The following is a 16,600-nucleotide window of genomic DNA, read 5'->3' on the forward strand; positions in this document are numbered from 1 at the left end:
TGGGACTCTAGGTGCTGTAGTCTTATGGAAGTAATCTGAGAGCAATTTAGCACGTTTAGCAGCAAGAGTGTTCTATTGGCACTCAAGGAGCTCATGTTGAGCCAAACTAAATTCTGCTTAATTCAACATTTTTATGCCATACCTTTCTTATTTGTTATGAAGCCAGAGAGTCTATGATCTTAGGAGGTCCCCGGAGGCAAAGAGAGAAACAGTCTTCGCCCTGGACCTGTGACAGTGCTGGCATGTGTTGATCATCGTGGTAGCAGCCATAGCATCAACAAAACCTAACTGCTTTAAACACTGACTCAACACCTAAGGGCCATATATCTTCTGTTTTGCTTAGTTTTCACCACAAACCTATAAAATCAGATGATTATTTTGCCCCTTTCATAGATGAGGAAAGGGAAGTTAAATAACTGGTCTGTGACCTTGCTGAAGGTCACAGAGCTAACAAATGGGGAGGGTCAAGGGCTCACACTAAAAATCACTGCAGTAAATGGCCTCTCTTGAAGTAACTCAGAGCATGTTTGTTGCCCTGCACCAAGCATCTCTCTTCTGTTACCCACGTGTCTTCCTGCTGAACTGGGACCAGGCTCCAGGCCCCAGATGACAGCAGTCTTGAGACCCTAGAGAGTCTGCAAGCTCAATACGGTTTTGTCCATTCTCCAGTGGACAGAAAATGAGATGGCCTAGCAGGAGGTGAGAAGGGAGCCTTTGCCTTCAGCGGAGACAAAACTTAACCCCCATGTGCCAGGTCCCTTCGGGTATCACAGGACTGGCTGTCTCCAACCTGGAACAAATCATCACCCCCCAAATTTGAACTGTCCAGGGAGAGACTGATCCTGAGCCCTGCCTCCTGATCCCAACGCTGTCCTCTTCCCTGTGCAGTCCCAAACCCAGACAATGTGCAGTCCCAAACCCAGACAATGGTGCAGACATCTAAGGAACCCAGAGGCCTGCTGAATCTCATGTCCAGCAACAAAATTGTATGTGGTCATATGAGTCATTCGAGGATGCAGTTGTAGCAATACTACATCATTGTATTGTTGGAGGGAGAAATAGTGGCCAGCAGGTAAAAATAGCAGAACTACAAAAGAGCACAGCATTTAATTTCATCTAATTTATGCTGCTGTGGGTGGGAATCGAAGTTCATCTCCTAGACGTTAATTAAACCAGAAATGCAGGGAATGTCAGGCCTCCAGCTGCAAGGGCCCTTTTCAGGGGGAACTGGGAAAGTAGGTCTGGTATTTCCTTGCTGTCACAGGGCTCATAATAGAGGTCAGAGAGCTTCATGGGCCTGTGGAGACAGCCTCATCTCCAATCAAGAGCCTTGCAGCCAAGAAGGGTAGACCCTGGGCGGGTAGCCCAGCAGCTGCATCCACCGAGGAGAGGAGAGAGGGAGCATCATAAAATTCAGGACTCCAAAGCCAGTCTTGTACATATGTTCAAGCTCCCAACTCCTCCCCACAACCTGTCTTTTCCCCACCTGCACCCTTTCCACAAATGAAAACACAATGCTTTTCTGTTTTAACAACTTATCAATTGATGAGTTTTAAAGAGACGGAGGCAGGCTAAAGTCTGGCTTTGATTTTGTAGGGAAAATGAAAAGAAAAGAAGTTAAATCAGAGTAAGAAAACCCACTTTTCCTGACTTTACTAGGCCTTGACATCTCAGGAAAAGCATACTTGTGGGACAATATGCAACATTCAGAAGGAGGGGAAATTAATTCATAATTCTGGGAAAGTGCTAGGTTTTGAGACCAATGAGGGGCCCAGGACCACATTAGAAGGCAGTATATATAAAAAAATAAAGGATTCCACCCACATCTGCCTTTCTCTACAGAAGACATAAAGTGAGTACTACTATTTTGTTCGGGAGATGAGAGTGAAAATGAGCATCTGAGTGACAAAGGGTTTTTCTGTGACACACAAAGGGTTCTTTGGTGACATACACGAAACCTACTCAGCAGTAATTCAGAGAAGTGGCCGCCCTATGTAGAGGACTCTTCCTTTTGCTACCAGAACAACAAAAATGAAACCAGGTTCACCATCAAATTGAGCTACCAGATTTTCTTATGCCAAGAGTCAGCAAGCCTTTTCTGTAAATGGCCAGATAGTAAATATTTCAGACTATCTGAGCCATCTGGTCTCTGTCTCCACTACTCAGCTCTGCCTTTGTGACACAAAAGCAGCCATAGCCAATTCATAAGTCAATAAGTTTGGCTATATTCCAAGGTAACTTCATTGATTGACATTGAAATTTGAATTTCATATATTCAAATTCATTGAATTTCATATGTCAGGAAATATTATTCTTAAAAATTTTTTTCAGCCACCTAAATGTATAAACAAACAAACAAAACATCATTAGTACATGGGCTGTACAAAAGCAGGCAGAGGGTGGGGTTTTACCCATCAGCCATAATTTGCCAACCTGTGCCCTAGTTTGCCAGACTTCTATTACATACACCGTACTACGGGTTGGCTTAAATGCAAGCATTTACTGGCTCACAGTTTTGAGACATCTAGAAGTTCCAAATCAAGATATCAGCAATGTGTGTGTCCTTCAAGGTATGTAAGATTCTGGGGCTGACTACTGACAATCCTTGGAGTTTTTTGGCTTATGTTTCTGCCTCTCATCACATGGAGATATCTTTTCCCTTCTGGTTTCTGTTGAATTCCAGCTTCTTTCTGTGTGACCTATCCCTCAATCTTCTGGTTTCTTCTCTCCAGTAATCAGGATTGAGGCTCACCCTCATTCAGTTGGGCCACAGTGTAACAAAAATAAATAACTTTTTCAATAAGTCCTATTTGCGATGGGTTCACCCTCACAGGAATGCAGATTAGAATTAAGAACACATCTATGTTTGGGTACATAATTCAATCTACCACATTCCATCTTAGAGTGAGAAAAGCAAGTGGCATCCTTTTTTACCTATTTTTGTCATTTGGATTTGTGCATCTGAAACTATAGCACATGTGATGACCATGAAATTTAATTTCATCCTCAATACTGGTAGACTCTAGAAGGAGACCGTATTTCTATCAGCTAGGTCATGGAATCAAGGCATTGCTCAAATTCATGCAATAACGATGGTGGCTGTTTACTGATCTGCTTCCTATGACATGGCAGGGCAGACCCTATGTGAAGGAAGGTTTACGCTTTCATTTCCCTAAATCAAGTACTACTTGCATGATACTGTATTTCTACTGTGATTTCAGTGATGATCATGAGAGGTACATTTCATTAAGTTTTACATAGAATTTGACATTATCTCATGTAATCCTTGCTACAAATCTATCAGAAGTTTCTGTTGAATGGTTCTATTTCACAGATGAGAAAGCTGAGGATCATAAAGCCCAGTAATTCACATGAAATCACATAACTAGTAAACAGTAGAGCCTGAATTCCAACCTCATCTTTCTGCTCTGTCTCCTAAGGGTTCTTATCTTTTAAGTTCTTCCACATTCAAGAGTCAAGACCTTAATCCATTCAGTGATGATGTGAGACCAAGGTTAGCCTGAGCTGTTGTGAGGCTCCTTGTGATCTCTGATTTCCCACATAGTTCATATGTTTCATAAAGAAATAATAACATGTCAAGGCAGCTGTGTGAGACCTGAAGATTTTACATTCTCAGGGTAACTCTTTGAGGAAAGTAATACAGCTATAAAGTTATTGGCATTTCCTAAGTAGTTAAAGACATTTTTCAGCTCAACCGCCAAATGTTTACACTTGAAGATCTACCCTGTGCTAAACATTTTTCTAAGCACTGTGGTTGCAGCAGTAAACAGAATGGACAGAATTCCATGCTCTTAGGGATTTATATTTTATTGGGGAAAGAGAGGCAGTAAACAATAAAATAAGTAAAACATATGCTATGTCAGATGGTGATAAGCACTGTGGGAATAAAAAAGCAGAGATGGTAATAAAGAGGGTGAGAATGAAGTGGGGGTGGGGGAAGAAGGAGACAGAGACGTGCTTTTTAAAGGGGTTGTCAAAAATGCTTTACCTAGAAGGTGATTGAGGAAAGATGTGAAGGAGGTGGAGAACAAGGTGGGTTTCCATCGGATAAGGGGAAGGTAGACAGAAGGAACATCCCGTGAAAATTCTTAGAGGCATATCTGAGAGACCACAAGAAGATAAGGGTGACAACCAGTGTGAACTAAGAGATGATGGATAGGTGAAGTTGGGGTACAGGTGACAGGTAGAGCGTTTGTACCCGAGTATTTTCAAAGTTAAAGACGTTAGGAACCCAATGAAACATTTTAAGCAAAGGTTTACCTAATAGAGCAAAAGGATTACTCTGGCAGCTATGTTCAGAAGAAATTATAGAAGAAATGGGTGGAAACTAATAGTTTAGGGAGCTACATGGGGCTGAAAGCATGACCCATGATGGTAGCCAAAAAAGTAGGAGGGGGGGGTATATTTTGAAGTCTAAGCCAACAGCGTTTGTTGGCTGATAGGATATGGAGTATAAGCTATAATGTGCTTCCATCAATATAATAAATGGTCCACACCACCATAAGCTGTTAAAATAGGGTGGTATGTGGGAATCCTGTATCTTATACAGGATTGTTCTGTAAACCCACAACTTCTCTAATGAAGAACAAAAAGAAGAAAGCTGTAAAGGATGACTCCCAGGCTCTCGGCCTGAGCCTGACCAGGGAGGAAGGAGCTGCCATTTGTAAGATGGAGAAGATTGTAGAAGGGCCTGGTTTAGAAGTAGAAAACCAAGAAGTTTGTTTTTGGACAGGGGATACTGAGCAGGAAGTAGGATGTGAGAGTTAGAAGTCCCGTAGTGTGTGCCAGAAATTTGGGGATCATGGCAAGGCAAAGAACTACCAAGCCTTGTCTTGGTCCACTTGCACATCTCTATCACATTTACTAGCTTATATTTTTCTTATTTGGAAGTTTAATCAGGGTCCACAGATTTGAGCTGGATGCTGCTCTATTATCTGCATTACCTTTACTAAAATATGTGAAGGGATGAGCTGAAGAATTTATGCTTGATTTTATCATCTGATTAACAGATTCATCACCATCAACACATTGTAATTCTTTCCTAGGTTACTGCACTCAGTGGTGGTCTTTAAAAATATTTTGATATTTAAAATCTATTTAATGTCACTGAGCTCAGCTTTGCACACAAAATATTATGTATACTGATAAAATCACCAAACCCATTTAAGTACTCACAATCACATTAAATATGTTTAGGATGATGCTTGAATCCAATGGAGGTGGTATATGGTTGCATTTTCTTTTACTTTTCTCCATAATCAAAAAAAAATAGATGTCTGCTATATCTCTACATTGATATCTACATTTTTAAAGGTAAACTATTGCGTGGGTGGTTATAATTTCATTTTACCCTGACAGTGTTGAGATGGCAAAATCAATGTGAGCTGTCAGACCAAGCTCAAGGGACACACTCAGCCACTGCCTGCCTCTCGTACACTCCAAATGTTCATTTGCAAAATCTCTTCAGGGGAAATGGAGTATCTTATCTCTTCCTGCGTCCCCACCTTTTCCCATTTTATAGAAATAATATTTTACCTTTTACCCACATCTCCTAAACTTAATATAGAAAATATTTTTCATACAACAATAATTTGGGATAAAACATAAATTCCAAAAATAGTAATTGGCTGCCTGCCATTTCTTGTCAGTTGCAAATGTGAACATCTCAGGACTGGGGCTGAATACTTGCAGAAAGTGCAGGAGATTTTTTTCTAAACATGACTTTTCTTTGGGAAAAATAAATATATTCACAAAGTAAATCATTTGTTGATTTTTCTTTCCCTGGGTTGACATGAACTTGAAAGTATAGGAAGGAAGGAAGGAAGGAAGGAAGGAAGGAAGGAAGGAAGGAAGGAAGGAAGGAAGGAAGGAAGGGAGGGAGGGAGGGAGGGAGGGAGGAAGGAAGGAAGGAAGGAAGGAAGGACAGAAAAAGAAAGATTCTTTCACCTGAATATCTGCTTTTACAGGACAGAGAAAATACCAGCTGGAAGAGAGGAAAGTTATTAGACTGTTTCCCCTGCTCTGGGTTGCCCAGGAAGCCTCTGGCTGCAAAAGGAGCAAGTGTAGAAGGAGCTGGGAACATCAGCCCTGGCTTTGCAAGCCTCACTGTGTGCCAGGCACCTGGGCTGAGGGTATCAGCATGTTTATATGCCTTGATCTCGGCTTACATGTGAGGTACCACGTTAACAATCCTGTTGCCCATTCTGCCCTGGCTGGAGATTTAAATAAAAACAAATTACAGGTCTTAACAGTGATAGATGTACTGCTTTTACATTTGTGTAGAGTATTTTTGCTCTAAGATTAAAGGCTTATGCATTTATCTGCATAAAGTAACCCCTGGAGTAGGGTACTGCTGACATTTTCCAAGAAAAATGAATATCCTAACTTATTCCAAAGAGAAGACTTGGTATTTGTATGGCCAGAGCGACCTTTGCAAGTGCCCTTTCAGATTAGGTGCACTACATGGAAAATTGTGCTCTTACAGTACTCCATAAATCATACCTACCAATTTTCTTTAAAGGGGTATGTAAATATCAGTGTACCAGGTGGGTAAACAACACTAACCTCGTACAAATGGTTTGAAAATTGAAGAAAGGCACCTTATTTTGCTGCTGAAATTGCTTTTGAAGCCCAACATCGGGGCTCGGGTTGTAGAATGCATGAAATGATTTGTGCACAGGGGATAGAAAATGGACTGATGATAACCAGTCTCGAAACAGTTCCTGTATTTTTTAGTTCTTCCCATGATCAAAGATATCATCGCTGTATATTACTTTTCTTTGCATATCCCAAATGCATGTGCATTTTAAGTGATATCTGCATTATCTGCAGGTTTCCAAAATGGTCAGACAGCTATTTCAGCTGGTCATTATTTCTAGGCAAAGTCCCCAGGACCCATCCCGTTTTGATCACATAATGCTTTAATTAAGAAGAAGAAAAAGAGTAAACTAAAAGAAAAAGAAAGAGAGAAGGTGCCACTTTTGAAACTCCCAAGGCCTTAGTTTGAGTTAGTGTTATTATAGTAATTTGGTGGAAGGCATTAATTGAATTTTCTTATGGTAAAATAGAGAATGGGTGGAAAAAACGGGGTCCAGTAGCTTGTCGTGACATTTTAGTGGAATGTCTGTGGCATAAGATACAGCTTGTACTGCACCCAGTTGACAGGAATATTTTGAAACTCTATATTGTACATTCTTCCTGCAATAAAAGGCCTTAACATTGATACTTTCTGCAGCTGATCACAAGAATCATGGCTGATTTCCTGAGAAGAACTTTACATACAGTAAAAGATTCACATTTCTCAATCAGATGATTTTTCAAATGGGCAAGCATTTTATGTAAGACAGCAGGGCAAATAAATAATTCGACATTCCTGGATATTATAAATAGTCATGAAATGTCAAAATCATCTGACTCATTAAATACATCAATTCAGTTTCCCAATTATTTTTAAATGTGTGGCTTAACTTAAAGGGGAAAATGGACCATGCAAAATGTTTCTCTATCCCACTAATTGTTATTTTCTGTTTTCCTTCCACTGAGGACAAAATTACTATAATAAAGGCCTTAGTTTCATGGCCCTTGAACAATGAAAAAAATCAGGATCTCTGCATTTTTTTAAAATTGAATCATAAAACGGTATAAGTAATGTGGAGCTCTGAGCTGTCTTTCTAGTTTTTTTCTCTAGTCAGTAATAGTTGTTATGACTAAATACCTTCCATTCTTTTATAAATACCAGCATAAAGAAAGAAGCTGATATGTCTGATCAAACATCAGGCAGCAGGATGGTGATATACTCAGGAAACACTGCATTCTTTGCCTTAAACACGCTCTTGGCTTTGAGCTCTGTCTCTTTTCATGGCCCCAAATGGCATTTTGTAGCCTCACTCCTCCCACCTTGGTTCATCAGTTTCCTGCGGCTCATAAGCATAATGCCCCCTACCTCTCCAAAACAAGATGTCCCAGCCGCCTTCATTATAAAATGAAGATAGAAGCTTTTACCTAATATCTTTGTAAATGGAGATTAAAAATAGAGTGAACGCCACTCCCAAACTCAGCCCTATTACTTATTTTTACCTTCACTGTCGATGAAATCCGAAAAGTCTCAGATGCCCAAGAAACTGTTTTGGTTTTGAACACAAAATTTCCAAGCAGCCAGCTATCACTGTTCAGAAACTAAATTAAAACATAGTACAGCTATCACATGAAAACAAGTAAATTTGGGTCACCAGCTTGTGATTTTGTTAAGTGTTTAGAAGACATCCAGCAGTGTCTTCTCCAATATATGCCACAAATCTGGAGAAAAATGGGCTGTTGGAAAGGATGTTTGCATAGAAGGAAAGGGGCTGCTAATCTAATTCACTGTCATTCTGCATTCTCAGGGTTCCTCGTATTTTGTAGAACTCTCTTCTTACACACTCTTTGCCTTGATTTGGCCAACATATATTTATATTCAGTGTGTACTTTGTGCCAAGGGCTCTTTCTGGTCCTAAGGATACAGAAGTGAACAAGACAAAACACAAAATCCCTGCCCTCAAGCTTGGGAATTAGTAACACTACTAGATCAGCCACATATTAACAGAGCATTCTCTTACCATATCTTCTAAGCAATGACCTTATTTATCATATCACATCAAATTCAAAATATTTCTGAGAGTCACGGAGATCATTTCTTTGTTGGAAAGCTAAACATTAAAAAAAATACTATTCATTATTTTTCGTCACCATATTTTCAAGTTGTTTTTATTCACAAAACATTTTTGAGAAATGTGATATTTATCATTTAACTTGTTTCTAAGAGAGTTTATCCATTTACCTACAATAGGCAGATGATACAAATCATTAATATTAACAATTAATTTGTTTCTATTATTAGTCATGATGTTTAATCTTATGTCCTCCATAAATTTATGCCATCTGGTCCAAGTCGGTTTCTACATTTTTGATTATCTGCTGAACTTACAATACCACTGACTTTCTAGTTTTAGTTCTATTGACCTGGTTACCTTTACTAGTTTGAGAGGCTCTGATGGAATGAATCATTTCTTACCCTTCAATATTCCCCAGCAACCAACACGATACAGTCCATCCAGAATGAGCTCAATAAACACTTTTCTTTTCTACTAAGTTCTATGTCAGGGACTGAATGCCTTTCATTAGTCAAGTCTAGATTCACTAAAATTCCAAAATGATTTTTTACAAATTAGTACTAAGAGAAGAAAACATGATGATTTTCAAAAGGATAGATTTTCACATGAAGGAAAAGGAAATCATTCTCAATAGGAAGTTTTGGTAAGCAAAACAATATGCCCATGAGACCCATCATATACAGGCTTGAGTTGAAACTGTTCTCCATCCCTAGTTAACTATGAAAAGTAATCCTGCATATTTCCCACATTCTAAATCGACTCAGCACAGAGGCCAGGAAAGACTCTAATAGAGAGACAGAGTTTTAGTTGAAATTCCAGGTATAATTTAGTTTTAAATACTGTCAACTTATCTACCTTTTTACCAGATGAAAAACATCAGACACCTAAATTTGCGAAGTTGAAGTTACATAAAAATGAAAGAGAAGGACCTTTAATCTCACTTCATACTTATTGTTGTATTTGTCTCTGCAGGTACTTTCACAAACAGAGCACAGGTACAAGTAGTAGACCTGATATGGAGTAAAATTAGGTTAAACTGTCATTCAAGTTCCACCTATGTTTTGGAGTGAATTTTGCATGTGTTTAAAAAAATAAGCAGAATGTGATCTATGCGCCTTTATCGAACCCTACAACCACCACGCTCATTATTAGCTCCCTATGTCTGTTAGGCCAGATCCTCTCTCTGGGTAGCTTCCTGCAAAGTGAGCAGTGATGAGCCATCCCTCTCTATTTTGGGAACTGATGAATGTGGTGGAATTCCCCACTCTGCATCCACAAAACTGGCCATGGGCAGCATTCAGGAATGAAGCTCATCCTTCTCCTCCCCAGCCTTGCTTCTTCCCAAGGCCATCTACTGCCACTGTGAGAGTTCGGAAGTGTCGTGCATCCAAAAAAAGACATGCTTTTAAATTCTTATTCAATATTGTTGGGTGGGATCATTTTTATTAAGTTGTTTCCATAAGAATATGACAAGTGGGTGGGACTTTTTGATTAAGTGGTTTCCACAGAGACGTGTTTCTACCCATTCGAGGTGGGAGTTGCTTACTGGAGTCCTTTAAAAGGGAATGATTTTGGAAGGTGCTTGAGAACCCACACAGCCAGACACCTTTGGAGATGAAGAAAGAAAAAGCCCCTGGAGAAGCCTTTTGAAATGAGAGGGCTGGAGAGAAAGCTAGGTGGCCATGCGACTTCCCAGCTGACAGAGGAGTTCCGGATACATTTACCTTTCTTGAGCCAAGGTGACTTTCTCTAGATGCCTCAGCCTGTACATTTTTATGGTCTTAGAACTGTAAACTTGCAATTTCATAAATTCCCTTTTGAAAGCCTTCCATTTCTTGTATATCGCATTCCTACAGCATTAGCAAACCAGACAGCCACGATTTTGCCTCCTGGCCTTCCAGAAACCTCACTGCAAAGCCTTACCAGGCTTATCAGTCCTGAAAATGCCCCATGTTCCCAATCCTTTCTTTGTGCTCTCTTCCTGAATAGATTCACTTGTCCTGAGTCACGTTCCCTCCATTCTCTATATTCAGTAGGCGGCACACATGGTTATCTAGGCAACGATTTCTTTACACAAAGTCCTTCATGGCCAGTGGTGATTCAGATTCAGCAATCTCCCAAGACTGCTGACTTTAAGCAGGTAGTTCTTAGTTCTAATGGAAAACTTTTCAAGTCTTTCTCTTGACCGGGGATCAGCAAACCTCTCCTATAAATGGCCAGATACTAAATATTTTGAAGCTACCACACAATTCTGCCATTGTAGGGGAAAGCAGCCATGGCCGATATACAGAAATATCCATGAGTATATTCCAAAAAGACTTTATTTATAAAAACAGGAGGCAGACTTGAGTTTCCCTGGAGGTTGTAGCTTGCCAACTCTGTCTAGACAAATTAAATAGAGGAGGGGAGAGGGGAAGAACAGAGAGGTCTTCTGACTCTCAGGAACCCAGAGCGTGCTGCTAATTATTCTCCCTGGAAAAGTTTCCCCCTAAATAACTGGGGCGCCAAAAGACCCAACTAATTTCTAGCAGCAATTGTTTAGGTTGTATTGAAGACACCAACACGTCCAATATCCTTTATTTTATTTACCCTACATATCCCGCAAGTTTGTTTTTTTTTCCTAAGAGGACAAAGCCAAGGAAGCAGTTTCCTTCTCATCTTAAGACAACAGGCTTCCTTTCAATGAAGAGAACTAGTCAAGCTTCTCTCTTTGCCTGGACCTTAGGAAGCACACAAAAATGTTTTCTGTTCTATTACTGTAAGATTCTGAGTCTTGATAAAATTTGTTCTTCTTCTTCCCCTTTTGACTTCCATTACTTTCCTTCATTTGGTGTTAATGGTGTATTGTCATTGTACCACATTCACTGCAGTCACCTCTAATCCTTCTGGGAAGTTGCAGGGCTTAAAATACAGACCCCAGAGGAGTATCTAAGAAGGGTTTTGGAAGGAAGAACCCTGATCGTCCTTGCTGGTGAAATAGGAGCCACTTTGTAAACCATGACACCCAAACATATGCTGCAGGCAAGTGTGTTTGGCCATATTGTGAGGTTGAAAACATTTCCCCACAATTGTGCTGACAGACAAAACAGTCTGCCAGTCCAGACACCTTCTGGAAGGTGTATCACATGATAGCTCTGTATGTGACTTGACTCTGACCGCTCCTGCCAGCAGTTCAGGCCATCACAGCTGACCTCCGTGGGGCAGCCTGACCAGCAAGGGAGGGGTTGGGTCAGGGAGCTGCTACAAGGGCCAGTGGGGAGATCCCAGTGATACCACAGGCAGGCGGGGGCACAGCCTTGCTGCTTCCTGGGATCTTTGAAATCAAGTCCAAGGACCTTCCGATGCCTGCCAGTGAGTAGGGCTGGGAGGAGAGCAGCAGACGAAGGCTATCCATCCACAGCCACGGTACAGACCCACTGTTGAGCCTATAAACAATGCTGCTAAGCTCGGCTCCCACCTGCCTCAGTACATGATGCACTGGGAGAGGCAGCAATCAGCAGTTGGAAGACATGACCATCGACTCAACCGCTAGTCAAAATAATTTAAAAATGTGACCAAGAGCACCCACCCACACTCAGCAGTAGATGAGTAGTTCTCACATGCCTGGATGACCCTCTCCCTTTCTGTTCTCCATCCCTGCTCTCCAATCCTCTCTGACCAGAGTGGCTTATGGAGACACAATTGGGCCACATAAAAATTCAGTCTAAAGTTTCTCATTGGATAAGTGCCATCATGGTAAAGGGACATTTCTGGTGTTTATGAAAAAACTGCAGAAAAAACCATATAATTATTAACATCAGTGCAGAAATGCTTGTTTAAATATTTAGTAGTTGGACATAATAAAACACCTTATGTATGCAAATGGATACTTAATGTCCTTAGCTTCTAACATCTTTAAAGTACTCCAGGTAAATGTTTAAAGACCTCCGATATTTTTGTAACGACTCATGTTCCTTCCCAAAACCCTTCCACTTACATAACAGGCTCCTCGAAGCAGAAACTTTGTGGACTCTGTTGCTTGACTAAAGACACAGTCATGCGGCCCCTCGGGAAGTCAGCAAATGCAGCACAGATGCTGCAATAAGCAGACCTCTTAGCTAACACTCAGTGCCACAGATCCGGCTGCAGTATGCAGGTTTCACTTTAAACCACATATGACAGTTACCTGTGCCTTTCACCCAGACGCAGCACCTCAAGAGAAGAGCAGAGGAAATCGGAAGGCTTTGCGTGGAAAACAAGGTCACTAAAATCAGTGGCACAGGCTAAATTACTCCCCGTCTGTTTTTTGTTGTTTTAATATGGTACAGATAAATCACCCATACTTAAGCAGATTGCCTGGTCCCTGTGATTGCGAGTAAAAGTGCGGTTCCCAGGAGGCTTTGAAGATACGAACGATACAACTTGGAAAACACCTTTCTCATTTCTTTGAAATCCCTAACGGTCATAGTCGCCCAGGCAGAGAACCCTGATACCGCTGCGTGCCTTGTGATAACGGGAATGTAACAGACCCGCAGTTCTCAAAGGGAAATAAGAAGCATTAAGAGGAACCTGGCCGGGTGTCAGGTGCTTTGTTGACAGGACAGTTCTAATGTGGCATTGGGTTGTCAGGCTCGGTTTATCCCCACATCAAAAGAGCCATCAATCTTCCCCAGATCTATACAGATCGGTCCTGGGTTGGAGGAATAATCAATAACCCTTAGATCTCATTTCACAAAAACAAAGGGACTGGAGGTTTGTTTACCTTTCAGATTGTGTCTGATTAGGGATCATTAGTGACCATTGCAGGATGAAACTCTGTGTGTCTCCCTCACTGTCGGGTTTACCTTACAGGATGACACACATTGCTCTGGACACAAACCCACTCTCTGCTTCCACAGAGCCCCAGGGAGTAGGGGACACACACACCAGGACCAAAGCCACAGGACATGGTGACAAGACTACCGAGGACTTAGAGATGAAAAGGATGTGAGAGGTAATTCAGATCAAACCCCATCTAATTGGGACCCAGCAAGGGCATGGACCTGCTCAAAGTCATTTAGTTGGATAAAGACAGTATAAGTGAGCTATCAATCAATCAGTCTCTCTATTTATCCATCCATCCATCCATCCATCCATCCATCCATCCATCCATCCATCCATCTGTCTACTTTCATCTATCTATCATCTATCATGGGAAGTACACATTTACTCACAATAATGCCCTCTGGGCAATTTGAGGATAATAATATTTGCATCATAAAGTGTTGAAAGGCTTAAGTAGAAACAATGCACATAAAGTTGTCTAGCACGGTACACAGCGCTGATCTTTCATACTATTCCACCGCGTGCAGTATTTGGAAATCCACATCGCTTTCTGAGCTAAGAGCTAGCGTGAGCACTATGTGTCTTTTTCCACTGAGACACACTGTTGTACAGAAGGGACAGAAAACAGAATCCAGTCCTGAATAATGAACAGCATGTGACTCAGAGGACTAGCTCGCATGCATCGGTCTACCACATTTCCTGGGTACTCTGCCATCCATCCTCATACAAGCCAGCAAGGGTGGAAAAGTTATGCCCATTTCACAGGTGATGAGCCAGAGGCCGAGAAAGTTTGCCTTCATGTCTGAGCCACACAGCTGGGAAGTGGTGGAGCCCAGCTTTGAACTCATCTCTAATCGGCTGCCAAGCTCTTGCCATCACCACTGTATCGAACTCTTCTGCGAACGGCAGGTAAGTTTGTAGGAAAAAGTCCCAGCCCTTGAAGGAGCAAGGGAGAGCTGGGAAATTTTCAGTGGTGGGGATTTTAATCTGTGTGATGTGAACAACTGCAGAGGAGCCTGGGGAAATTGGCCTATAGACACCCAAGCATGGAAAGGACCAGGTCCGGTAGTGATCATCACATGTTTTAAAGAGGGTGCCCCAGAAGCAGCGTTAGCTTGGTCCTCTGTTATGACCTGTGCAGAATGGGGTGAAAGGGTAAAATAATTCAAAGATATTCACAGATAAAGAACAAAGTTTCTGACAAATTAATTTGTATAAAAGTTTAACCTGAGGAGCTGCTAGTGAGTTCCCTGTCACGAGTTGCATTTTAAGAATGTGAAAAACATTTAGGGAAGTTGTAAAAGGAATAACCCATCAGATGGTGGAGATACATAAAATTAGAATACTAATAAATACCTAGAGGCTAGCTGATATGACGGAGGGGTTGCTGTGAGCCAAACCCTTTTCTGAACAGTTTCCATACATCATCTCAATTAATCTTCCTAAGAACACACAAAGTTGGCTACTACTCCTTTCCAAAGATGAGAAAACTAATGATGAGGTGGGGTACACAATTTGCTCAAGGTTATACAACAAATTGAGAGGAGCCAGGATTTGAATGCAGAAAGTCAGACTTCAGAAAGTTTGCCTTTATCCAAGAAAAGGGAGATGGCCCCTGCCAACTTTGAGATTATAGAGAAACCTCCTTCCCTTTCATGTACGTATTTCCCAAGATTAGAGATAATAACTACTCCATCCCCTTACTATGGTTCAGTGGGATTTGTTTCTTTGCCATGTCATTGTATAACACATTGAAATGAACAACAACTGAAAATCATGATGAGCGTCCATTAAAAGGGAACAAATTAAAACCAGACGACACATTTTTACCGACACCTCAGCGATGCACATGACAGTTCCCTAATACTTAAGGACATATTCAAAGAAAACAGTACTTTGAATTATAAATTTATTTGCACAGAAGTAGCAAAGCATCACATGCCCTTGTATCTATCTCATAGGAGATGCAGAATGTGGTTTTGACAGCCATTTCTAATAACCAAAAGGTTTTAAATGTAAGGTAGAACAGCAGTCCAATCAGCATCTAATCAGGGTTATGCTTTTCAAATTATATTGTGGCCGCTTTCACCCCCTGCCTATTATCTGCAATAAAAACAGAAGTGCTTAAGAAAATCCTTGATCTGTGCACATATATTTTTAATATTAATATGCCAGGCCAGTGGCAATAAGGATATTAGGGAAATGACGGAATTCTCCCCCAGCTGGACATGTTAATTGAGAAGCCAAGTTTGGGAGGCAAAGTTCGCATTTGTGCAGATGGTGGGACAATGTGGGGTGGCGTCTCAGGTCAGTGTCAGCCCCGGTCCCGGCTTTAATGGCTCAGTCTCTGCTTTCTCCGCGTCAGCTGGTCCCTCTGGGCTCTGTAGGTTGGGGAAGTCTGTCTCTCCATTTTTCCTGCCCTTGACTCTGGGGTAGTAATTTCTCTCAAGATGTCAATGTGCCTTCCTTCTTTTAAAAAAAGAAAAAAAAGTGAAAGTGATAGAAAAAAAGTCTTCCTAGTTGAAGGAAATATAAATTACATCCTACCCTCTCCCCTCACCTCATCAAAAATTAAAAGAATAATCACCTTATTCGGGGAGTGGGGGATATTATAATCATGTCACCATGAAGAGTTGAGCCTTACAGATCCATGATAGTCAGTGGCCCAATTCATGTTTATTATGATATCTGGTTAACTTGAGAATTTGTCCACATTGATTGCCAGTTTCCCACCTATCACTTATTTATTGCCTTTACTATGATTTATTTATCACTATTGACCCTTCAAATACAGTAGTCTGGTACCAGCAGCCTCTAATAGTTTCAGTTTCCTAAGTGATATAATTATTTATCATCTCTAATTAAAATTCTGAATTTGGCTTTCAGCATGAGTCTGGATGCGAAGCTCCTTTTAATGAAAAGAGCAACTGTGAGCTCTAAATTTCTTTATGGAGGAGATAACTTGTGTAATCACTGGTAACCTTTTTCCAGAATATTATCTCACTATTTATAAAACAATGCCTTTTTTACTTTAGAAATTTCCATTTGCATATGAAAAAGACGTATTTATTGATGCTTTTGACGGATGCACATTTTTCATTCAAGAATGCTCTTTTCAAATCATTCAT

Source organism: Tamandua tetradactyla, chromosome 12, assembly GCF_023851605.1.
Source record: "Tamandua tetradactyla isolate mTamTet1 chromosome 12, mTamTet1.pri, whole genome shotgun sequence".
In the NCBI taxonomy this organism is placed as follows: domain Eukaryota; kingdom Metazoa; phylum Chordata; class Mammalia; order Pilosa; family Myrmecophagidae; genus Tamandua; species Tamandua tetradactyla.